Source organism: Sorex araneus, chromosome 4 (assembly GCF_027595985.1).
Source record: "Sorex araneus isolate mSorAra2 chromosome 4, mSorAra2.pri, whole genome shotgun sequence".
Taxonomy (NCBI): Eukaryota; Metazoa; Chordata; class Mammalia; order Eulipotyphla; family Soricidae; genus Sorex; species Sorex araneus.
This window is the reverse complement of record NC_073305.1, coordinates 219498604-219522507: the sequence shown is the minus strand read 5'-3', so window position 1 is coordinate 219522507 and position 23904 is coordinate 219498604. Positions and strand designations below refer to the sequence as shown.

Genomic DNA, 23904 nt, shown 5'->3' with positions numbered 1-23904 from the left:
TCCGTTCTCACTTCCTCTCTGCCCTCTCTTCCCCATCTCCTCTCTTTGCCCCTCTTCCTCTCCTCTCTCTCTCTCTCTCTCTCTCCTCTTTCTCTCTCTCTCTCTGTCCTTCTGCCCCACTGCCTTCTTGCTCTCCCTCTTCCTCCCTCCTTCCTCTCCCTCCTGCTCTCTCCTCCTTCTCTCCTGCTCACTCTTCTCCCTTTCTCCCATCTCTCCCTCTCTTCCCTCCATCCTCTCTCACTTGCATCCCTTCTTTCTCTCGCCTGTGAACTAAGCCATGGAATGTTCCAGAATCCACCAAGCACCCCCCCCCCCCCCGAAGCCGGCCAACCAAGTGATGTTTATGTTGTAGCCTCAGCCCGATGGGATGTTTCTGGCCCAGATGCTGCCCACACCCCCAGTCTGCCCTTTACAGTGCCCACCTTGGCTGGGCACCCAGCACGGCTCCTGTCCGCGCCTGGCCTCTCGGGCCTGCACGCTTCCTGCACGTTGGAATGACGTAGCGAGTTTGGGGTGCATCCGAGGGGTGTGTCCGGTGGCCCCAGCCAGCATGGCCGTGCGTGCGTGCTCAGCCCGGCCACCACGGAACTGGTGGGGCCGGCGCCCGAGACCCTTTCCCCTCGCCAGAGCCTTCCCTGACTCCGAGATTCTTTTCCCTTTCTCCTCAATCGACTTTTCTTCTCCGATCCCCCAACAGCTCGGCGTTCCGGGGGGTTTCGTCTGTTTACCCCGCTGCCTGGGTGAGACCGTTAATTTTCTAGGCGCCTCCGTTACTGCCGGTAATTAACACATCGAACGCCCGGGCCCGAGCGGGCGCTTTCTGCAGATGCCCTAATGGAGGTGTCGGCTTCCTCCACTAATTAGACCGCTGCATTTCAGCGCCCCGCACTGACCTTCGAGCCGCGCTCCTGCTCTCTCCTCTCTCTCTCTCTCTCTCTCTCCCTCCGTCTCTCTCCCTGTCTCTCTCTCTCCCTCCGTCTCTCTCTCCCTCTCTCTCTCCGTCTCTCTCCCTGTCTCTCTCTCCCTGTCTCTCTCTCTCCCTGTCTCTCTCTCTCTCCCTCTCTCTCTCTCCCTCTCTCTCTCCGTCTCTCCCTGTCTCTCTCTCCCTCTCTCTCTCCCTGTCTCTCTCTCCCTCTCCCTGTCTCTCTCCCTGTCTCTCTCTCTCTCTCTCTCTCTCTCTCTCTCTCTCTCAGCGTCCTGGGTTGTACGGGCCAGTGTGGTTTGGGGGACTCGGTGGGGCAGGAGAGAGCAGGCTGGCTCTGTCTCGGCCCTGGCTTCCCGCTCACACAGCCTAAATAGAAGTCACCAAATCACCCTCAGGGGAGAGCGCCCGCGGCTGGCCGCCGACCTTCCTTCCCGTGTGGCACCTCTTGGGAGGAGTGGGGGAGTGGGGTGCTATTGCTCGGGCCGGTGACCCCGGCACCCAGGTGAGACCCCGCCCTGGTCATTAGGCAGATGGGGCCCCCGGCACCCCGGCTTGGAAATGCGGTGGATTAAGTTGCTCGTCTTCTGCTAGATTTCAAGGAACGCTGAGCACTGCTCTGCCAAACACGGGACCCGGAATCTGTTTATCATCTTTGCTTCGGCTTAGGACTTAAGCTGTAATGAATACCGGTACAAAGAGAGCGAGGTCTGTGCAGCAGGCTGGTAGTTACAGAAGTAGAAACAGGAGCCAAAAGAGAAAGCTTTTGTGAAGGGCTCCGGCTGGAATAATGATGATAGAATTGTCTAAATCGATACATCGCTTGTCAGACTCATGTCTGATGTTTGAATCAGCCGGGTCTTTTCTCCACGAGCTTTCCTCGAGAATATTGAATTATTTATTATTTGTATCTTCCCCCCCCCAGCTTCCCTCTCTGATGACGCCCCCCCCCTTCGCCTCTGACTTAGTAAAATTTGTTTTCCGTGCTGCCAGGTTCAATGCTGTCTCCTCTTTGATAGATAGCAGTAATTGGGCGAATAGCGCAAGGCGTGGACAAATGTATGACTTCAATTACATCGAGAGTATTTTTTTTTCTTTATATTGATCTTTTTTTCTTTCCTTCTTCTAAGCGCTGTTCTCTCCCAGCCTATGTGCAGACTCTGCTAAAGAATCACTCTTTGCCCTTGTGTCGGCTGGCAGTCTGAGGCCTGGGTTATCCTGAAAAACAAACCCCCGGAATGAAAACCATGCCAGCCAGCCAGCCAGCGCCGGCACGCAGCGGGCGGGCGGGCGGGCGGGAAGGCGAGGGAATCTGGGGCTCTCTCCCAGCCCTCGCCTGTCCCCCTGGCCTGGGCTCCTGGCCGGTGGATTCCGTGGTCTGGCTCCCCGCGATCAAGGGCTGGAGGAGGGAAGGTCATTTGCTCGATCAGGACATAAATTTGTGCGCGGCGAGAATTGCTTAGAGGGCAGCTCTCGTTTCAGACGAAAGGAAAATGCAGCAGGCCCGAGCACGGAGCGAAGAAGCAAGAAGGGCAGGAGAAAGAGGGGTCGGGAATGCGGCTCACGTGTCGGGAAATATTCTCCCTGCACGCTGAGTGCTTGCGACTTGATTCCCCGCCGGCGGCGGTTACGCCGGGGCCAGGGCGGGTCTGGGGAGCCCCGAGGCCGGCCTGCTTGCTCCTGTGTCTCCAAGGTGCCCTCCCAGCCCGCGGCGGGCGGCGTGGCCGGGCCTCGGCTCGCTCCGGGCTCTGTGAGGAAGGAGCCTGCAAGCTGGGGAGACGGAGGTCAGGCGGGAGGTCCCACCGAGGCCCCGCTTCGGTTTCCCCGGGAACTCGGGCACGCTGGAGGCCGCCCGGCTTCCCCAGTGCCAGGAGGGGAGCCTGTGCCAGGGGTGGTCCCGGGTCCCCTGGGTCTGCAGGCGGGCTGGCCGCCCCAGGGAGTTCCCTCGGGGGCGCTGCCCCCGGCCACGTTTCTCCGTGCAGGGAAGGAGGCGGAGAATGCTGAATCACTCCTCCGGGCGCCCGGATTCAGGGGGTTGCTTTTGTGAGAGGAAAACAGGGAGACGCGCTCGCTCAGGGCTCAGCTGGCGTCCCTGTGGCCTGCGTCTCCCGATGCCAGCCCTGTCCCGGTCCGTGTCACAGCAGGGAGTGCCGGAGTCCAGAGCTCTCGCTGGGGGTGAAGCTGAAACTTACCCGAGAGAGAGGAGCTGCGTCTGCGTGCAGCTTCCCCAGCCTGTGTGAGAGGCCCGTGCAGGCGCGCGCGCAGGTGTGCCCATGTGTGCCCACGCCAACGTGTGCTGGGTGCGTGCACACTCTGTGTGTACAAGTGTGTGTGTGTGCTCTCACCTGCTATAAATATGTGTGTGTGCACATATGCTCATGTGCTGGTGTGTGCACGGGTGCTGCCGTGCATGCAGACTTGCACCCGTGTGCGTGTGTAATGTGTGCATTATGCATGCAGGTGCACTGTGCCTGCAAACCTACTTGTGTGTGGTGGGGTGTGATCACAGGTCGGTGTGTGCAAACATGCATGTGTGTGTGGTGCATGTGCAAACGTGCATATGTGTGAGTGTGGGGTGTGTGTGTGTACTGGTGTAGGCAGAGCTGCACGTGTGTGTGTTGTATATGTGAGTGTGGCGTGTGTGCACGCCAGCGTGCACATGTGTGACTGTGCCGTGTGGTGGTGTGTGCAGACATTCATGTGTGTGTGGCGTGTGTGTGCATCTGGGAGTGTGTGTGTGTGTGCAGATGTCCTGAGGCGTGGGTGAGAGAGGCGAGGAGAGGGAGGTGGAGGAGGCGGTGCGGGGAGGGGGAGAGAGAGAGGCACTTGGATGAGACCGACTCTCCCCCCGTGCTCTGCCAGGCACGCACTCAGGAGGAGCGCTATTGTCTTAGATTTTCTTTCATATCATGTAGGTGTCTGTCCCGTGCCACCCACGCAGGCGAGCAAGTGAGCTGTGAAATATATTCATTGTTAGAGTGCCGGGAAATGGCGACAAGCGGTCGGAGGTAATAATGTCCGACAGGCAAGGGAGGCCGCCGGCATTACCTGCATTATTTCGGTTGCCTTTTTCATTATAGGTTCGGGAAATAGGCAGCAATTCGATTATGGTATGATTTGGGGTGGAATTGCCCGCGCTCCCTGACCTCCTCGCTGGGGGATCAAATGAGAAGTCAGCTCGAATAAAGTTTATAGTGCATTAACCGGACGGAGCAGTGTCTCGCCCGGGAGCGCGGTTCCTCGTCTTCCGGGGCTTTGCAGCCGCAGCTCGCATCGCCGCGCCTCCAGGCGCTCGGGGATTGGCTGTGACGTGTGGGAGTGCGGAGAGGCGGCCAATGGCGTGACGCCCCTCCCCGCCCATGTGCCGCTCCGGGCTCCGGGCCCTGGGAAGGGCGTCGTTAATAACACACGGGAAACTGCTTGTTGGATTATTAATTTCCCGTCCCCTTTGCCTTATTTTTTCCCCCCTTTGCACACATGCCTGATGCTTTCCCTCCTGCCCTCGTCCTTCCCGCCCGTGCCAACACGCTCTGCCTCTCCGGCCCTCCCGCTCTCTCCCCTCGTCCACCTTGTCACCCATGGAGCCCCAAACTAGCAGTGCCCCCTGACGCCTGGCCACCCACGCTCGCTCCAGCCAGCTGCTCTCGCGCCCGGGGTGAGTGTCTCTCTGCCTGCTGGGGATTCGGACTTTGCAAAGCAAGAGAGCGAGAAAGAGCGAGAGCGAGAGAGAGGGAGAGAGAGAGAGAGAGAGGGAGCGAGAGGGAGAGAGTGAGAGAGAGGGAGAGTGAGAGAGAGCGAGAGGGCGAGAGAGAGAGAGGGAGAGAGAGAGAGGGAGAGGGAGAGAGAGCGAGAGGGCGAGAGAGAGAGCGAGAGAGAGGGAGAGAGAGGAAAGAGAGAGGGAGAGGGAGAGAGAGACAGAGAGAGAGGGAGAGGGAGAGGGGATCATGGGTTCCGAGATCCCCGCGTGTCTTGAGTAGGAACTTACCTGCCCGTCAGAGGGGCCGCCCACCCCGCTCCCAAGAACCGAGACCAGTGCCCGGGGAATGGCCCCACCCCACCCAGCTGCCGCCGCTGCAGAGGGTTGGGGGGTGGGCTGGGGGATGTGGTTTCTTTTTAGTGAACTAATTACATCCCTTCTCGCCAGTCGGAGACACGCGGGGCACGTCGAATGGGGAGAGGCAGGCATAATGACGGGGTTCGGCGTGGCTGTTGTACTGGAAGGAATCTCGGGCCGCGGGGGCAGCGTCGCATCTGAGAGCCGGATGGCGGGAGGGGGCGCGGGGGGAGCAGAGCAGGGCGGAGTCTGAGGCCCGCTGGGCAAACCCCCTGGGCGGCGGGGGGGGGGGGTCCTCTGCGCCCACGCTCTGGGCCACCTCAGTGCCCACGTTGCCTCCCGCCGCCGAGGGAAGCCGAACTGCCTGCTGGCTTGTCCAGGGGGCAGTGGTGGGGCGGGCGGGATGTGCTGGGTAGGGGTGAGGTGGGGCGGGGGTCGCGGGGGGGGGGGGGACTTCCCGGCACTGATTTGTCTGCGGGTGCATCCATGCGGTGGGTGTAAGAGGGACGGAGGGGGAGCTGGCTGCCGCATCCCCTCGCATCCGCAGCTCTCGGCGCCTGCACTGGGGACCTGCTTCCTCCGGCCGAACCCCCTCCCTCCCTCCCTCCCTCCCTCCGCAGGGGTTCAAATAGCAGTGGCGGGGGGGGGGGGGAGAAGCAGATATGGTTTTTCCGTGCGCTCTCTTGACCAGCGTGTTCTGGATTTCTGAATAGGAAGCAGCATGAGCCCCCATGGCCGGCCGGGACGGTGGCCACCCTGGGTGGGATTCCCGGGAGCCCCCGGGAGCTGAGGGGTCGTCGGGGAGCCAGAGGCGGCCGACACTCATCATTGTTCTCTTTATTTATATAACTTTAAGCGCCAAGCGGGAGCAAAGCTTCCAAGCCTATCTGTCTCCCTGCCCCCCGACACACACACACACACACACACACACACACACACACACCCTGGTTTATTCTAAACCTCTGTGTGAGCGTGGAGAAGCAGGTCCAAGCTTCGTAGGGAACGGATTTCCAGGAGAAAGAACTCTGCACTGGCGAAATGACTCTTCGCCAGCCGCGGGTTTCTCTCACACGCGGGCTGCCGAGGAAAATGTGCAAATCCAAACAGCTGGGGTTTGTCCTCGGTGCACTGCACACACCCTGGCTTCCCTCTCCCGCACCATCCCACCCCGGGGACGACGCCAGGGCCACACCGCTCTCACCTGTAACACGGCACCTGGCATCAGGAAGACACACAAGGGACGGCGGGCAGGGGCCTGGCCCCAGCTGGGCAGTCGGGAGCCAGAGCGTCGCTCTAAACCCAAACCGAACCAAACAAGTCCTGCGCACACAAAGCAGACCAACATAGCTTCCGGGGGAGCGGCCGGATAATCACCCTGAATTCTCCGTTAATTTTCCTTTCGTTCCGCAGCATCTCGGGGGGAGCACAGCTACTGTTGGGTCTGATGGACCAACGCAGAGAGGAGTTGGGAGAGGAGATTCCAGCCATGGTTCTCGGGGGAGTGCTGGGTGTGGGCAGCCTGGGTGCAGGGCGGGCTGTGCAACACCGGGGCGGCCCCCGACTGTCCCATGCACATGTCCCGGTAGCATATTTGGAAATGTCCAGGGGGATGGTATAGTACAACTGAATGTCTGGTTGATGCCAAGCGCCACCTTTGTATTATAAATCTTCACCGGGGATGGGCTCATGGGGAATAAGGATTTGGACCTTCTGAAAGAAACGGATCTGGCCCCTGTGGAAGGACATCTCGGCCCCACCTGCTCAAATTCCAGCTTGTCTCAATGCTTCATTCACAACCTGCACATTCCCTGCCTGGCCTTATTGGGAGAAGTCGGGGGGGGAGTCTTTTTTTTTTAAAAAATCATGTGATTTTGGGGGGCCGGAGCAATAGCACAGCAGGTGGGGCATTTGCCTTGCACGCAGCCGACCCGGGTTCGATCCCCGGCATCCCATAGGGTCCCCCAAGCACCGCCAGGAGTAATTCCTGAGTGCAGAGCCAGGAGTAACCCCTGAGCATCGCTGGGTGTGACCCAAAAAAGGCAAAAAAAAAATCATGTGATTTTTTCTGGGGTCCGATTTTTTACCCCTGTTGTGTGATTTTTTTTTTTTCTAAACCCGCAGAGGGGGAGATGCTCTAATTGAAGAGTCGTCTCAGCGCAGTTTTTTCCAGCCCCTAACCCTCTCCCGCCCTGTCACCTTACTCTCTGTCCTTTGCCCAGGCCCCCCAGGCAGGGAATGGAGTCCGGGAGAGAATCTTCCTCCAAACCTCTTTGACTGGGAGATTGTCAGAGGATCAGGGCACTTTGGGGGGGGTGGGACTTAAGGTAGCATTGCATGAGAAGACGCCACTCACTCCCCCCTTTAGACACCAGCTGGATTCCGGCCACCCCCTCGTGTGTTGGCTGTAGAAGATTCCTGAACTCCCCTCCTTTATCCCGGAGAAGTGCACCAACTTCTCCAGGTGCACTGGCAAAGCCAGGAGGTCAGAGCCTCGGGAATACGCTAGGCCAAAGGGCCGTGATGGCACCTCAGTGAGAAAGTGCTCCTGACCCTTGGGAAACGACCCCCTCCCAAACCTCTCCCTCTTCGGAAAGACCCCTGGCACTGAAGGAAGGAGGAACGGGTCGTAAAATCCGCCTCTGGGTCTGCGTCTGTGTCACATGTCACATGTGTGTTATGCAAACAGAGGCACAGACAGTCTCTGTGCTCCCGGGGAAGGTTCCTCCCTGACTGTGCCCCTCCCTACAAAAACAAGCGCCCTTTCTGTGCCCCCCACCGCCTGAGCAGGCCGGAGCTCACGTGTCCAGGCAGGGAGCCAGCTGGGCTGGGCCTCCCCGCGGAGGGCTCCTCACCCCGTCTGCCAGGGAAGCCGCAGCTCGCAGTCCTGCCCACCTCCGCCCGCTCGGGCCGGGTCCGCGGGCGGGCGCGGTGGGAAAACAGCTCTGAAGGAAATGATTACAGAGTCCTGATTGCTCTACAAATTGAGTCTTTCTTTCAGCTTGACAGTGAGCCTGGCACTGTCTCCTGCACTTAATCCTCGCCTGCAATTTGCCTAGAGTTGTGGCTAACAAGAGGTGATTAGAGGGGAGTTACCAGCCACCACTTAACACCCAGACCCGGGTCACCCAGGGTCCAGGCTGCCCGCTCGGGCCTCCTCGCCCATTAACTCGCTCCCGTGGACTGCATTAGCCCTGCGCTGAGCTAATGATGGCTCTCGAGCTGCCAGGACTGAGTTTCCAACAACATCAGTACCCGGAGCTCCACCCCCCGAGCAGCTGGGAAAGAGGAAGGAAGGAAGGGGGGAGATAACTCGTCCTCCCAACCAACCCCAGAACTCTGGTCTCTCCAGCATTGCCCTCGTGCGTCTCATAGGGTCAACTCGGACCCGGAAGCCACAGGAGGCAGAAAACCTCTTCCCGTGCAGTTGTTTCTCATCCACTTGCCAATGAAACCGTGTCATCCGGGGACCCGGGGAACATGTGGGGTGCACAGACTTTGTGGGTCGAGGTTGCCGTGTTCTCTTGACTTAGTCTCTCGGCTCTTGTGGTTCTTTGTCCCAGCTCTGGCCGTGGTTCTTTGCCCAGAGACGGTGCTCGGTCGAAATGGCCAACACGGACGGTTTCTCTGTGTTTTTGACTTGGTTTCTCCTGACTCTGTAACCCGGCTGAACGGGACCCACACTTGCCCGGCTCCCTTGGGTGGGTTTTTACATAAGCCACCCCTGCTCGGGGTCTCCGGGTACGCTCTAGCCACCTCTCTGTCCCAACCTCCCCCTGACCTGGAGCGATATCCACTGCATTTCTGCGGCTGCTCATCTGCGGCATCTCTGTTGAGAGCAGCTGGAGAGCAACTTCCTCTTGGGTGGAGAAGGGCCCCCGACTCTTCTAGGTCTCCCTGCTGGCCCGCAGCGTTATGAGACACGGGGCCTCCGCGGCCCTCGGCTCCCTGCGTGCACCCCAAGGCAGCAGGCGTGCAGTGGAGGAGCGCGTGTGCGTCGTGCTGGGGAATAGCCTGGCAGGGCAGTGCCAGAACTCAGCGCTCACTCGCTTGCTTCTAGGATACAGAAGCAACTGAAGCCCACGCGTCCGCATCTGCGGTGGGAGGACTTGCTCCCTGCCTCCCTACAGGAGCCTGCGCCTGCCCCTGTGGCTCTTGGGTGTGACCCCCAAAGCTGTGGGGGGCTGGGCGTTTCCCAGCCACAGAGGCACATGGGGGCTTATCGGCTGGTGTTCTATTGTGGATCTTATGGATCCTTTTATGGATCCTTTTCCTCGACTCTTAATAGGGAACCCTGTTCTGTGTGTGTGTGTGTGTGTGTGTGTGTGTGTGTGTATGTGTGTGTGTTTAAAAGACTTCTAAGATACAGGTAACATCAGATTGGCCCTGAGTGGTATATAGCACAATGTTCTGATGAGCGACTCTCCCGAGGAGATATTCCTTCCCTACCCCTCTCCTCGACCCCCAAAGGCTCTGGAACAGAGACAGAGGTGGGTGGCAGTCCCTAGACTACTTTGCAAGTAGAAGAGCTGGTCGTTAGAACAGAAGGTCCATCATGCCCATCGCCTATTAATCCTTAAACTCATTAGATTTCTACCACTGAGACATTCGACCCCCACCCTGCCCCTCTGGCTCAGCCTATCCCTGCAGGGCTGTGTCAGTGAGGGAGGATTTCTACCAATGGGAAGCTTCTGTCATCACCCGCCCCTCTGGCTCAGCCTATCACTGCAGGGCTGTGTCAGTGATGGGAGGATTCCCACCAATGGGAAGCCTCTGTCATGACCCGCCCCCCCCGGCTCAGCCTATCCCTGCAGGGCTGTGTCAGTGATGGGAGGATTCCCACCAATGGGAAGCCTCTGTCAGCACCGTCTCCACCCCTTTTCCAACTCCGAGCCCTGGCAGGTCAGAGGTCACTCCAGTCTGGGAGATGGGGGGAGCCAGGGCCCCCCAAGTGGACAGTCCCTGCAGAATAGGGTGCTGGGCGGGCTGGGGGGGGCTCTGTGATTCCCCCAACTTCATCCCATCAAGGACTGGCGAGCGGCCTTCTGGGGTCCTCTGGTCTCTGTCACTACACCCGCCCCCGCCGCCTTAGGGTAGGGGGGAGGCAAACCCAGGAGCTAAGCAGTGCCCGGGAGAACCACAGGGCCCGCAGGACGCAGCTGGGGACCCCCGCCCCCCACCCCCGACGCTGCCCTGCAGAGATTCCAGCCGGTGCCAGGAAGGTTCCTGGACGTCCGTCCCTGAGCTGGCCTGCAGGGTCAGCCCCGTCCTCTGGCCACATCCGCGCCGAACCCAGCGCTGCATGGGAAGCTTCCAGATTATTCCATTGCCTGCGGCGGCAGCCCACGCAGCCACAGACTCTGCGGGGTGTGGGGGGGGGGTTCTGCTGTCCCTCACTGAGCAGCTCCCCGGGAGCCCAGGTCATCCTTCATCTGCACCCCCTGCCTCCTCCCCAGCGGCCGCGGGCGCGGGGAGCAGAGAGGGGCAGAGGGGGCGGCACTCGCCTCCCTGTGGAATGGATAATGTCCTGCTTCCTTTTCCTCCTCAGGCACCGGGGGAGCTTCCCGTTGGTGTCTCTCAGCAGAATGCAGTTTCTTGCCGCCCAGAGGAACCTGGAGGCCCCTGCAGAGAGGGGGCCGGGGAAGGGGGTTGTCGCTGACTTCAGGCACTTGGATCTCATCCCTATCCCTCCCTCGGTGGAGGCAGCATTTTCCCGAAAACTTGCTTCGTTTTCATTTTGTCTCATGATGAAAAGACAGCTTGCCCTTTCCCGGGGACTCCAAGGCTAGCAGGCGAGAGGCTCTGTCAGACGGGCTCCGGAGCCGTGAATGAGTGGAAAGTGCGGTATTATCTGGAACTTGGGCACAGGAGCCAGACCGCTCAGTGAAAGCGTGAGGCTGCTGGCATCCTCTGAGATGGGCCTTAAGGAGGTCCTGGGAGTGAGTTGAAACTTTCTGACTTCAAATATTTGGAAAGATTTTTGAGAGACCATCGAAGAGCAGAAGTAAAATAATTCATTCATCCATCCTACTCACCTATCCACCCACCCACCTATCTACCCCGCACCCATACACATACCTTTATACCCACCTACCCTCCCTCTATCCACCCACCTGTCCACCCACACACCCATCCATCCATCCACCTACCTCTACCCATCCATCCCTCCATCCATTCACCCACCTACCCACCCATCCATCCATACCTTCTTCCATCTACCCATCCATCCATCCACCCATCCAGTCATCCATCTACCCATCCATACCTTCTTCCATCTACCTACCCATCCATCTATCCATCCATCCTTTCATACATGTATCTGTTCATCCGTCCATCCATCCATACATCCATTCATCCATCCATCCATCCAACCCCCCAACCCATCCATCTACCCAATCATCCATCATCCATTCACCCATCTACCTCTTCATCCACGTGTCTGTTCCTCCTGTTCATCATCTGTCTATCCACCCATTATGTGCCCATTCCCACCCATTCACTCATCTTAATAACTTATATAGGAAGCCATGTGCCATACGTAAGCCAAGTGCCAGGAAGAAAAATGCAAGTAAAGCTTATTCTGAAAGTAATTCAGACAATGATGGTAGACAAATGTGTGATATGATTAACTATAAGCTGAGGAGATAAGTGGAATCCAGACAGGACATTTATGGTGCTATAGAACTGCTGCAGATGAAAAGTTCATACTGTTTGAAACTCTTTTTGGAAAGGTCAAGGATGAATGAGAACCTGGGAAATAAGGAAGGTGGCAAAATGCAAGTGCTGGTGACTCTGACTGGGCTGTATCTCTCGAGGCTCCTGGGGAGCCCCAGAAGTGTAGGATTCTTAATAAGCACATTTTTATTTTAGGATAACTGAGTGCGTGAAATGTGGCTCAGTGTAGAGCAGTTGCCTTGCATGGATGAAGCTGTTAACAAAATCCCTGACAGCATGCACACATACACACACACACACACACACACACACACACACAGATTCTATTATATTTTAGATTAGTTTTGATTGGCAGAAAAAGCGCGAAGGTGGTCCAGGAGTTTCTGTGTACCTGTCTCCAGTTTTCCCTCTTATTATCTTGCTTTGCTGTGGCCCCTTTATACCAATGATGAATCCGGCACTGAAGCATTTTTACAAGCTAATGTCCATGTTTTATTCCTTAACTTTAATATCTTGTTTCTGCTCTGAGAGTTCATGTGACATCTCGCTTTCATACGTCCTTCATCCCCGCTAGTGTATGTGAGTGTGAGTGTGAGCATATGTGAGTGTGTGTGTGAATATGTCAGCCCATGTGTGCATGTGTGAGTGTGTGAGTGAATATGTGGGTATGTGTACGCATGAGTGACTGTGTGAGTGTGTGTACGTGGGGCAATGTCTTGGCTTTCCCTGGGTTTTTTTGACTTAGGTGATATCTGAGGGGCCCCGATGAGTGCCTTGTAGGGTTCACTGCTGGTGTGTGTGTAGCGCGCACTCCGGAGTGGGCAGGGCGTGGGGAAGGGCGACTGCTGTCTGATCAAGGACTCATGACGACAGATGTCCACCAGGACTCTTTGCCTTTGGCTCCTGGTCAGCTTCTTCCATGGCAAGTAGTCAGAGTTTCTCGGTCCATCCCGTGATTTCTGGCAGGAAGCGGCTCCGGGTAGCCCGTACTGAAGGTTGGGCATCTGTGGCCCCTGTGACCAGCATCCACACCATAACGGTCCGTGAACAGAGGAGGGAGTGATGAGGAAAGCGGGAGAAATCCCACAAGTCCACCGTCCACCGCAAGCCCCTCTGGTTCCATCCTAGGGGCCAGGTTGGCACAGCGGGTTGTCAATGTCGCATTTTAGCACCGGATACTTCTTTCTGGCAAAACTGCAGTCATAGACTTCAGGTCTTTGTGTGTGTGTGTGTGTGTGTGTGTGTGTGTGTGTGTGTGTGTGTGTGTGTGGTGGGGGGGTGAGTTAAGGCTTCTGCATGGGAAGTTGTAGTTTAACCTCAGGAGCAGGTTCCTCCGTCTTCTTCGAGTGTGTGTGAGATGGTGAGTGTGTTTGTTTGAGTGTGTGAGTGAGACTGCGTGTGAGTGTCATTGTGAGCTTATGTGAATGCGTGTGTGAGTGTGTGCATGCATGGTGTGCATGTGTGTGTGAGAGTGTCTCTGCATGTGCATGTGAGCACCTACAGGTGTGTATGTGACTATGTGTGCACATGTATGTGTTTACTCTGTGTGTGTGTGTGTGTGTGTGTGTGCACTTCTGTCCAAAGGAGGTACCAGCGATGAAATCCTGCGATTCCCTTATCCTCTCTTCTCTGCTCTGTGCCACGGTGCTCTCCTTTCCTTCTTTCTCCTCTGGCACACTTCTCTGGGTGGGTGGGGGGGGGGCAGCAACCGAATCTTCTTTTCTAGCACCTTCGCTCCACATGTGCAGACAGTTGTATGGCTGGAGGGGGCATTGGTGGTACCTTTCCCATAGAAAATGCTTCTATTGTTTGACCAAACCCAGGTCCAGCGATCGAGACTGAGATATAGGGCGCAGCACCCTACGGGCAGAGACTCAAATGGAGAATGAGAGCTGGGGAGAGTGGGGGCGTGTCAGAGGATACGCTCGGGGCTGGAGGCCTATGGCCACAGATATGGGGACAGGCATAGGGGTCAATATAGGTCTAGATTCTCGCCCCCCCCCCGTGCCCCCTGTGGTGTGGATCTATCCTTGTCTCTTTTGCACTGAAGAGTAGATCACGGCTGCCTTCCCCTCGCCCCGTGTGCACTTATGCCCCCCTCCCCACGTTGTCCAGGTTCATCATTTGTAGCCCCAAAGGTCTGGGGAGGCGAGTTGGAATGGAGATGTTTGCACTTTGGGGCACGACTGTGCGTTGTCACCGTCTGCTGCACCCAGCGTGGGAACTCCTGGTCCACCACAGGGGGTGCCGGACACGTGCTTTGGGCTCCTGAGGTCACTCTCCCGCAAAGCCTGGGGCAGGTGAGTCCCCCTGACTCCTGTCCTCCTGGCACTCTGCGTGGGTCCCATGGAGGAGAAGTGAAACGTCTGGACAGTGCCTGGGCTTCTTCTTGAGCTCCATCCTGGCACCGGGAGACTCCCAGAGCAGAGGCCTGGAGCTGAAGGGTTCCCGAGCCCCTTTCTCTGCTCCAGGAAGCACCGCTCTCTCCTCTGTGTCCGTGAGCAGACGCTAACGCACCGCCCTAGCCCACGTGCAAATTGAATTATCCCCTCCCCTCCCTGCCCGGTTCTCTTGCGTCTCTTCCCTGCTTCTCCCGGTGGGCAGTTCCCTCAAATCCCCCCTCCCCCGACAGAGGGGAGCATTCTTGCTCATCAAAGCCGGGGACTCCAGTTCTCCCAATGCACCCGGGGCCTTCCAGAGTCAGCCTTTGTGGGCAGGGTGGTAAGGGAGACAAAGAGACAGTGTTGGGGAGTTATTAATGTTAAAAATCATGGACGTTGCATGCAGTGTGTTTTTCTAATTACAGCCACACTGCACAGTACCATTTCCGTAATCAACCCAGGAACGGAAACTCAGCAAAATTCCATGTATTTGCAATGAAACTGCTCCCCGGCAACATAAAAATGGCTTTTATAACATAAAGGCTGTAATTAGAATAAGTCAAATCAGTTGGAAACGATTAAGGCCAGAGTCGGCAAAGCTGCCTTCTAAATATTTGTCTGGAGATCAGCCCTACTTCTGCAGCCCCGAGAAGCTCCTTTGATTTACTTCGACTGCTCACACATAATCCCGCAGAAGGCAAATGAACACAGATTTAGATGTGCTGGCTGCCGCTTTCTGCCATTTGACAGGAGGAAACCCATTGGAAGGGAAGTCAGGGGGAAAAAAAAAAGAATATCGGGTCACATTAGACAAATTGCTTTCTTTAAAAAAAAAAAAGCACACCATGATCATCCATTTAAATTCTTTTAAAATGTGCTCGGTCCTGAAGCTTTTAGGATAGGATGCACTTTAGAAGTCCACGTGGAATAATTCCCTGCTTGTCAGGGCGACAGTTGATGTGCGTCTCATTGTGTCTAAAATTATAGTTCTGAGGTGGGACCTGCTCCACGCTGCTTGTCTGACATCAGCCATTAAAATACAAGTAAATCTTGGCAGGTGGAAATTTAAAGAAGAAAGATGATTATGTAAGAAAAAAATCAGAATTGTTAATATTAATTTGCTCACGGGGACACTGGCTCCTGGCGGTTCTTCGCGGCTCTCTTCTCTGAGGCTGAGATGGGGCTCCCCCAACACTCTCGGTTCTTGCCAGCAGAGAGACCCCCCCATCAGAGTCATCAGGGGCTCGCTTGTTGGATGGCAGCTCCGGCTTGGGGGGTCCCCGAGCGGCCAGGCGGATGCGTGTGGCTCCTTCTGTTACGTTTGGATGGGCAGCTTTGCACACCGCTGGGCTAGCTGATGCATGAGGCAGGAGAATGACCGAGCCAGAGGGTGGGTGGCCCAGCCCCAGCCCCAGCCACCAGCCCCCGCCCCCGTCCCCCGCCCCCCTTGCAGCGAGCACCCTTCCGGCCCGCTCATTTGTAAGCCCTTCAGAATCCCAAACTGGTCCTCGTGCCCGCATTTATCCACTGAAAATATAATCAGCCTAATGCAGTCTCGTACTGAATTTTAAACCAGCCCATTAAAACTCCTTTAACATGCTAAAGGCCGCTTCAGAGAGGGTTTCCATTTCATCTGTATTGAGCCCGGGCGACGGTTCCCTCTCCCCTCGCACGGCACTGAGCGCCCGTCAATAATTCAATAGCGGAGCCTTGATGGGCCGGCTCCACCTCGCCCTTCCAGGGGCCCGCCGCTTGTCAAAGCCTGATGCCCCGTCAATGGCCACTGATCTATATTGCATGGAGGCCCGCCCCGCGCTGGAGGGGTCCCTGGGAATAGAGAGGAAGCCATTGCGGGAGCCGGCCCGGTGGGAAGCACCTGTTTGGAGAGAATCGGTAATGAGCGCAGGGCAGGGGTGGTGCGGGGAGTCGGGCGGGGCCAAGGCCCTGGGGTCTGTGAGTCCACGCGGGCCTCTCCGGGGCTCTGTGTGTCCTTGTCCTTGAGTTTCTTCCACCCAGACCTCTGCCCGCACTTGTCTTCCTGTGGCAGGGGGGAGGGGGGAGGCTGCAGGGGCACGGCTGCGGGTGACAGGAGAGTGGGGTGGTCCCGAGGGGCGGTTCCCCCCCCAGCTCCTTGGCCAGAGTGTCTGTGGTGGCCGAAGGGCTCCAGGGAACGGCAGATAGGGACACCGGCCTCACCTTCTGTTTTTGCTACAGAAGGGCATTATTAGTGTTTCATAACTGTAATCTTATAATTTACTATAAAATGTTTACTGAGTCACTGTCTCTGTCATCCTGTTGCTCATCGATTTGCTCGAGCGGGCACCAGTAACGTCTCTCATTGTGAGACTTATTGTTGCTGTGTTTGGCATATCCAATACGCCACAGGGAGCTTGCCAGGCTCTGCCGTGCGGGCGCGATACTCTCGGTAGCTTGCCGGGCTCTCCGAGAGAGGCAGAGAAATCGAACACGGGTCGGCCGCGTGTAAGGCGAACGCCCTACCACTGTATTATCGCTCCAGCCCTATAAAATGTTATTATTATAAAATAATATTAAATATATTACTGGAGTTATAGTATAAATTGGGGTTAGCAAATGATGTTATTGATGTTAATCATTAGTAGAATAATTAGCAAATGTTGCCCATTCATTCTAAGTGGAGAACACATGTTTCTTTTTATTCCGGGGGGCACACCCTTGCTCTGTGCTCAGGATGGACTCCTGGCTCTGTGCTCAGGATGGACTCCTGCTTCTGTGCTCAGGACAGACTCCTGGATTTGTGCTCAGGATGGACTCCTGGCTCTGTGCTTAAGGATCACTCCTGGTAGGGCTCAGGGGCCCCTCTGGGGTGCCAGAGTTCGAATCCAGGTGGGCCATGTACAAAGCAAATGTTTTAAGCCCCATCTCTCCCTCCAGCCCCACGTCAAATTTTGAACTTGACTTCACCTAGCCGCTCCCTGCTGCCCCCCATCCTTGGGGCTGCCCCCGTGAGACTTTCCCGTGACCTCTCCTGGCAAGCCGTGAGCCTGCTCCGTGCCTGTCCTGAGGTCACCATCCCGGGCTTTCCCGAAGATCTGCATCAAGGACCCGTGGGTGCAAGGGCTGTACCTGCGCTGCCAGGGGTGGGACCGTCTGCGCGGTGCCCCCCCCCCCCGCCCCGAGCAGGCCCAGGGCCTGTCTTTCACTGGGGTGCAGGCAGACGCGGCGAGGGTACCTGTGTTCCAGGCGCCTCCAGGACAGGTTGAACACGGTCTGCACAGACCCACCGGGTTAGCGCCGAGAGGCTAGATCCCGCCCCCAGGGGACAGCCTGGAGATCTGGGAGACAGGGTGCCAGGAGGGTGGCGTGAGCAGGACCGAGGAGGGAATCTCTCCTGCCGGGTGAGGGGTGAGAGAGGGATGAGGGCACTGTGGCCGGCCTCGAGCGGCAGACCTGAAGCTTCTAGAAGGTTCTGGCATCACGGTCCTTTGGGGAGGCTTTAGGAAGCCCACGTGACTCATTCACTTAGTTTCAACATCACAGCTGTCCCTGGGCCCAGTGGGGTCCCTATAAAACCAGATCCCCCCCCCCCACACACACACATGTAGCATGTCTCTGGAGAACAAAGAAGTGGGGACTGGAGCTATAGCACAGCGGGGAGGGCGTTTGCCTTGCACGCAGCCAACCCGGGTTGGATTCCCAGCATCCCATAGGATCCCCCGAGCACTGTCAGGCATAATTCCTGAGTGAAGGGCCAGGAGCATCGCCGGGTGTGACCCAAAAAGCAAAAATAGAAAAAAAAAAAGAGTTGGAGGAGGCTTTGCTTTCCTTAGCCAAGCGCCTTCATCCCCAGCCCCTGACAGAACCCTCCTGGCTTGGCGTGGCCCGGGCTGCCCCCGGCTGGGGCTGGAGCAGTAGCACAGCGTGTAAGACCCTTGTCTTGCACAAGGCTAACCCGGGTTCCACCCCCAGCACCACAGAAGGCCCCTGGAGCACTGCTGGGGATGGCCCTGAGCACGGTGCCAGGAGTCAGCCCTGAACACAGAGCCAGGAATATCCTTATGGAGCTCCGCTGGCCCCCGGAAACCCACCTTCCTCGGTGCATCAGCCCTGCACGGGGGAGGGCGGCAGCCAGGATGCGGGTCTGTGACTCGGGGGTCCCGAGAGCCCTGCTGGGTTATGGTCTGTACTTTAGGAGCAGCCGGTGTGTAGGCGAGGTCCGTGGGGCCTGTCCTGCCGTCTCCAGCCGCCAAGCTGCCCTTGAGCTCAGATTTAGGAGCCCCCACCCATCACCACCCTTCACAGAAGAGCAGGGGACGGCCCTGGGCGTGACACTGGGTGCAGGGGTGACCGGCCTCTCCGACTCTCCGGTTTGATCTCCTTCCTCCAGAAGCTGCTTCTTTGGTCCCCGCGGTTCTCTCCCGCTGTCTGTAGCCGCTCGCAGGGACTCGGACACCCAGCGACCCGACCTTTACACGCAGGTGGTCGTCCTGTGAAGGGGTGGGTGGGGGCCGCCCTGCCCTCTAGCCAGAAGCAGGCGCTGAGCCTTCCTGGGTGTTGAGAGGCCACCCAGGGCCAGCCCCGGTGCAGGGGGCTCTGCACCCCCCACGAGACGCCTCCTCCGGGCCCTCCCTTGACGGCGAGACCCGGGCAGGCTGGCCAGTGTGGGCCCCCCCCCACCCGCTCTCCCTCTCTCTGCAGGGGGGAGGGGGCTGCTGGGCTGCGCGGCCACGCCTGGGGGCCCGGCCGCCCTTGCTCAGCACAAACTCGCGGCCGCTCCGCTTCCTGGGGAGATCGGCGGCGCTGGCACGAGCAGCTCACATCTGGCGATGAATCCATTAGCCAGGCGGGCGTGTGGGCTCCGAGCACTGGGCCCAGCAGGAGGCACGCCGGGGACCCCAAAGACGTCACCTCGCGGTGGTCCTCCTCCTGCTGAGGGCTGTGCTTCGGGCCTCGAGGCTCTCTGACACCGCCAGGTGTTAGCCCCCGCAGCCCCGCCCCTCCAGGTGACCCCCCCATCCCCGCCCCCCCAGGAAGGGGGCGTGTCTGGAAAGCACAGGGGGGAGGCGGGGTGCTGGGTCCAGGCAGGCAGCCCAGCCCGCTGGTCCCTGGCCAGTAGAAGCCCCCTTGTCTGGGGCTCCTGGAGGTGGGGCAGGCGGAGAGGGGAGCGTGAATCAAACCGAGGCAGCCGCAAACTGCTTTTGCCCAAGGGCAGGTTTTAATGAGCCCGTCCCTAATGAGTTACCCCTGCAACTAGCTTCAGGCCTAAACAGATGAGGCAGGGAAGCTGCTAAATTTTTGATAGGATTTGCACTGGTTTCTGAGCCGGCGAGAAGCGGGCGCGAGTGCAAAGTTGGGGCATGAATCTTTGACGAGGGCAGGGGCCGGTCCACCCCGCGCCTGGTTGCTATTGGAAACCCTGGCCTCGGCTCCCCGCCACACACACACACACACACACACACACACACACACACACACACACGACAACTATTCCTGGGGTTGGGGTGACTGGGGGACCTTTTGTTCTGACTCTGATCCCGGCCCCGGCCCCGCAAGTCCCAGGGATTCACCTGGAGTCTCTATCCGGGAGTAGCTTGCATCCTTGTCTGAACCTCCTGACTCAGGATCTTGTGGGGTGCTCAAGTCATGTGTGTGTGTGTGTGTGGGGGGTAACATTCATTCCTCCTGAGACGCCTTGGGAAGTCAGAGCCATCCAGCTAGCAGCTTTCCTTGGGGGAGCCCCGCTCCCACCCGCCTCAGAAGCATCGCCCTTGTCTTGTTGGAAGAAAACATCAGTTGCGCCTAACTCGTCATTCTGGGTCCCAGCAGAGGCGGGGCCCGCGGCGGCTGGTCCCCAGCCCATCGCAGAGTGTTGCGGGTCTCTCCTTTCCCTCCCTACTAGGGAAAGCTGCCCCGGACCTATTCTACCAGTCTTATTCCTCCAGCAAGATGCAATTCTCCAGGTGGCTTCGAAGGTGACAGAAAGTGCTTACTCAGCAGCCGGGCTGTGCTGCGCTGTGCCCGCCTCCCTCTAGCCCCCACCCTGTCCACCACCCCAATCACGTAACTGATTTAATAAGCTCTGGCTCTCAGACTCCCTAAGATTGCCTCTAGCCTTGGACTGGACGCCCACTGGGGCGGGACCCCCCAGCCTGATCTCTGTCATCTCTGTTCTTGTCTTTGGGCTTCCGGGGTCTCTATCCCCGAGTCCCCTCATAAATGACTTGCTGAGTGCCTCGCAGTGGGCAAGCTTCCGTCTCGGCCTCTCTTCTCTAGAGGGCAGGCAGGCACATACCCAAGGCAAGAGTGTTCCCCTCGCCTTGGCTGAGTTGACACTCTGGGGCAGGAGAGGTGCTGAGAACAAGCCACCCCTCGATCACCCCTGTTTAGCACCGAACGAGCGGGAGGCTTTATCGCCGATGGCCGAGGGGCAGAGCTCCACCTGCGCACGACCTCTAAATCCATGGCGATTTTCACGGGCCTGTGGATTCTTCCAGCGCAATCTCCACCTGGTCGAAGGGACAGTCGTTGGAGGGATTAAGAAGATGCATCGCTCTACGCCGTAGCCCAGCACACACCTCTGTCTGGATTCCTCTATTCTCAGCCCACAGTGGCTGGCCCCCTTATTTCAGATGATGTCCCTGCAGGGCCCTCGGGGGTTAAGTCTCGTGGGAACGAGCAAAGGCAGTCAAATTTCCCTGCCTTTCCAGCTAAGAGACACGAACCAGGAAGCACAGGTGGGCGTGGCCCAGCAGGGGAGTGGGCGTGACTTGGCTTGGGAGTGGGCGTGGTCTGACATGGCAGTGGGTGTGGTCTGAAGGTACGGGGCGTGATCTGGGAAGGGAGTGGGCGTGGCCGGAAAAGGGCAGGGCGTGGTCTGGCATAGGAATAGGTGTGGCGTGAAGGGACAGGGCGTGGCCTGGGAAGGGGAGTGGGCGTGGTTTGACTGGGAAGGGCGTGGTCTGGCATGGGATGGGCGTGGCCTGATAGGACTGGGGCGTGGTCTGGCAGGAAAGTGAGTGTGGTCTGACTGGTACAGAAGCCTCCAGCAGCCCCCCATGGTCTCATGATGGACAGTCCCTAGCTGGGCCCAGACTCTGCGACTTGGGGGACCCAACATCTAAGACCCAGCCTGAGCGCAGGGCCAGCAGGGGGCAAATGTGCCCCCTTAGCAGGCCCACCGCAGTCCTGTCCCGGGCTCCCTCCTTCCTCTCTCCAGCTCTCCTCGGGCCAAAACGATGCCATCTCCCCTGCGGGGCGCCGGCCGAGTCTTCTGATTCCCGGGCCCCTCTCCTCCAGGAACCCCCTGCTCGGGTCCATCCGGAAATAACACTAACCTGCGCCCACCCGGGTCAGTCCTGGCACCCGTCAATGTAGCCCACCCCTAAATGTGTGTAATGAACCCCAGACCCCCCAGCCCACAGACATGGTGTCATGCGGGAAGTTTTTCTGACTCAGGCTCCGAGGCTTCCCTCGGAGTTACTTCTAGGAGGTCGGGCCAAGTGCTTGACGGCCTGTAGAATTAGAGTCTGGTGGACTGGGGTGCTGGCCCTGGGCGTGGGGCCGCGCAGGGGAGACTCGGCTTGCAGAGGGCAGCCCGAGGAGCAGCAGGAAGAACCCGAGCGAGCTGGCCAGGCCAGCGTCGTTCACAGCGGAAAGAAGATGAAAAGCAGCGTGCACTTCTGCACCGCCTGGGCCTCTGAGGCTCGTCCTGTTAGCCACAGGGTCTCACCCCTCCTCTCTCGCCACTCTGGGGGTCTGCCCCGGCCAGGCCCTCCTCTCTGCGCTCTCCTCCAGCGTCCCAGTTGAAGCGTCACTCCTGCAGACACTCCAGCGTGGCCCAACCACTACAGCACAGTTGGTCACAGAGCACTGTGGCCCCTGCTCAGAGTCAGGTGCTCGCTCTCCCATGGCATCTGGCTCTTCTCTGATTCATTCTCCACCGTACTCCAGGGCTGAGCTTCATTCTTTTCCCAGCCTTGCCTCGACGACCCCCATTCCCTTCAGGAAAGGCTGTCCCTTCGGACGGAGCGTGCAGCTTGGGAAGGGAGACAGGAAGCGGTGAGGGGTGGACACCCTCCGAGCCGGCCAGCTCAGCAGAGTCAACCCTGGCGTGTGGCAGAGGCGGCGGCTGGGTTGCCTGCCCGTCCGGCTCCCCAGAAGCCAGGGCCCTCCTCCTGGTTGCTGTCTCTGCAGTGAGACGCGTGAGCGCGTCAGACTTCAGATCCATTGCTGACCCGCTTAGCCATCGCGCCTGAAATCTGGGTTCCCAGGGACCGGACGCCCGTCAGAGAGGCTGTGTGCAGTGACTCATTAGCGGCCCAGAAGGGGATGGAGTTGTCAGTGACGAATCGGGCTTTTAGGAAGCGGCAACCCTCCTGGAGGGGTTTGCTGGGCCCCGGCATCTCCCTAGACCCCCCGGGGAAGCCTCGAGCGAGGGGGACCCTTGTCATCGGTTCTGTGATTGGGCCGCTTGCTGCTTGAGTCTGTAAACGAGGGAGCAACTCGGTCCCCGTGTCCTGGGGTAGATGATTCCGTGGTCCTGATTCTGGGAGCGCGAGAGGGGGCCAGGGGAAGCCATGTTTTGCCCAGAGAACTGGACCAACGCTCTGGTCCCTGCGTGGCTGGCCCAGCGCTGAGGTACAGTGGGGTTGAGGAGCGCACACTGGTGTCCTGCCACGCCTGTGCGTCCTTTCGTCTCGCAGGTGGGACTCAGCTGGCCCTGCCCGCTGGCATCCGGCTCCCGAAGGAAGCTCGCCCCCTTGTCTTCCCTGTACACCGGAAAAACCAGGAGCTCCCCGGTGGGGAATCCCGCAGAACCAACCCCAGGCGTGCCGAGAGAGATTCTTCTCCCGAGAGCAGGAGCCACCCCCGGGCAGCTGAGGGCCACCCCTCCTGCTTCCCCCGCTGAGAAGGAGAAGGGAGAGTCTCCAAGAAGGCCGGGTTCCAGGGCGTCTTCTAGAAGAAAGAGAGGCAGAATGGCTTGTGCAAAATTGAGCACTAGCGAGGTGCCGTCCGGGGGTGCCGGGGTGGGGGCTTAGCATCTCGTCTGCAGGCGTTGGTGTGGGCTCGCGGGGAGAGAGGGGGCATTGGTTGGACACCACTGAGTCCATCTGATCCCGGGATGCCATCCGTGCCCCGCAGGGAGGGGCCCCGAGAAAGGGAATTCAGGGGCAGGAGACTGCCTGAGGGTCGGGCGCCCCGTGGGGCAGCTATGAGGCCACGGACAGAGCAGGGAGAGCCGCCTGCCGTGGTGGGCGTGGGGCAGCTCCGGGGCGGGACCCCAGCCCACTCCACGCTCCGCCCTTCTCCTCGAGCCTCCCGCGAGGGCGGCCTTGGAAGCTGCTCGCGTTGTCTTTATTCTTCTGTCCTGAGAGAGGTTCGGGCCGGCAGTGGCAGTGGCCAAGTTGGTGACCGGGACACTCCTTCGTGGCGGAAACCAGAACCCCCCGCTTCTAGGTGGAGGTGGGGCCGGGCGCTAACCCCTCGATCCAGCTTTCGATCTGTGGCTTCATCCCGTCCTATTTTATTGATCCTTTATTTTATTTTATTCCGTTCTATTGTGTTGATCCTTTTGTTCTCTCTATCCGACTTGGGTTGGGTTTAGTTTGGGGGCCAGACCCGATGAGCTTGTGACTCCCAGGAGGCAGGGACGGGGAGGGGTGGGGACAGAGTGGGAGCTGGGGGCCTGAATGGGAGTTGGCCTCGTAAGGGGCAAGGGTCCGACCCACTCCGCTCCCTCTCCCACCCAGACCTTCAACCCCAAGGGTGCTGCAGACGTTCTGTTCGTGTAGACTCTGCAAAGATTTGGAAGCAAAACCTACCTGCCTAGAAGTGCCCGCTTGTCGCTTCTCTCTGGCTTCTGATGTCTGGGGCCTCCAGCCCCCCCGCCCCCACCA

The 23904-nt window shown here is 58.6% G+C and overlaps 1 protein-coding gene across 28 annotated transcripts in view; it reads left to right on the top strand.

Annotated features, from left to right (window-relative positions):
- Positions 1-23904, top strand: part of RBFOX1 (RNA binding fox-1 homolog 1) — a 1316266-nt gene that overhangs the window by 1070524 nt on the left and 221838 nt on the right. Inside the window, exon 1 of one of the 28 annotated variants that reach the window (XM_055136063.1) lies at positions 4337-4577. The exons of the other annotated variants lie outside the window; for them this stretch is intronic. The gene's annotated coding sequence lies outside the window, so the exon portion shown is untranslated. Of the gene's footprint in view, positions 1-4336; positions 4578-23904 lie in introns of those variants that run through there. 28 annotated transcript variants of the gene reach the window in all.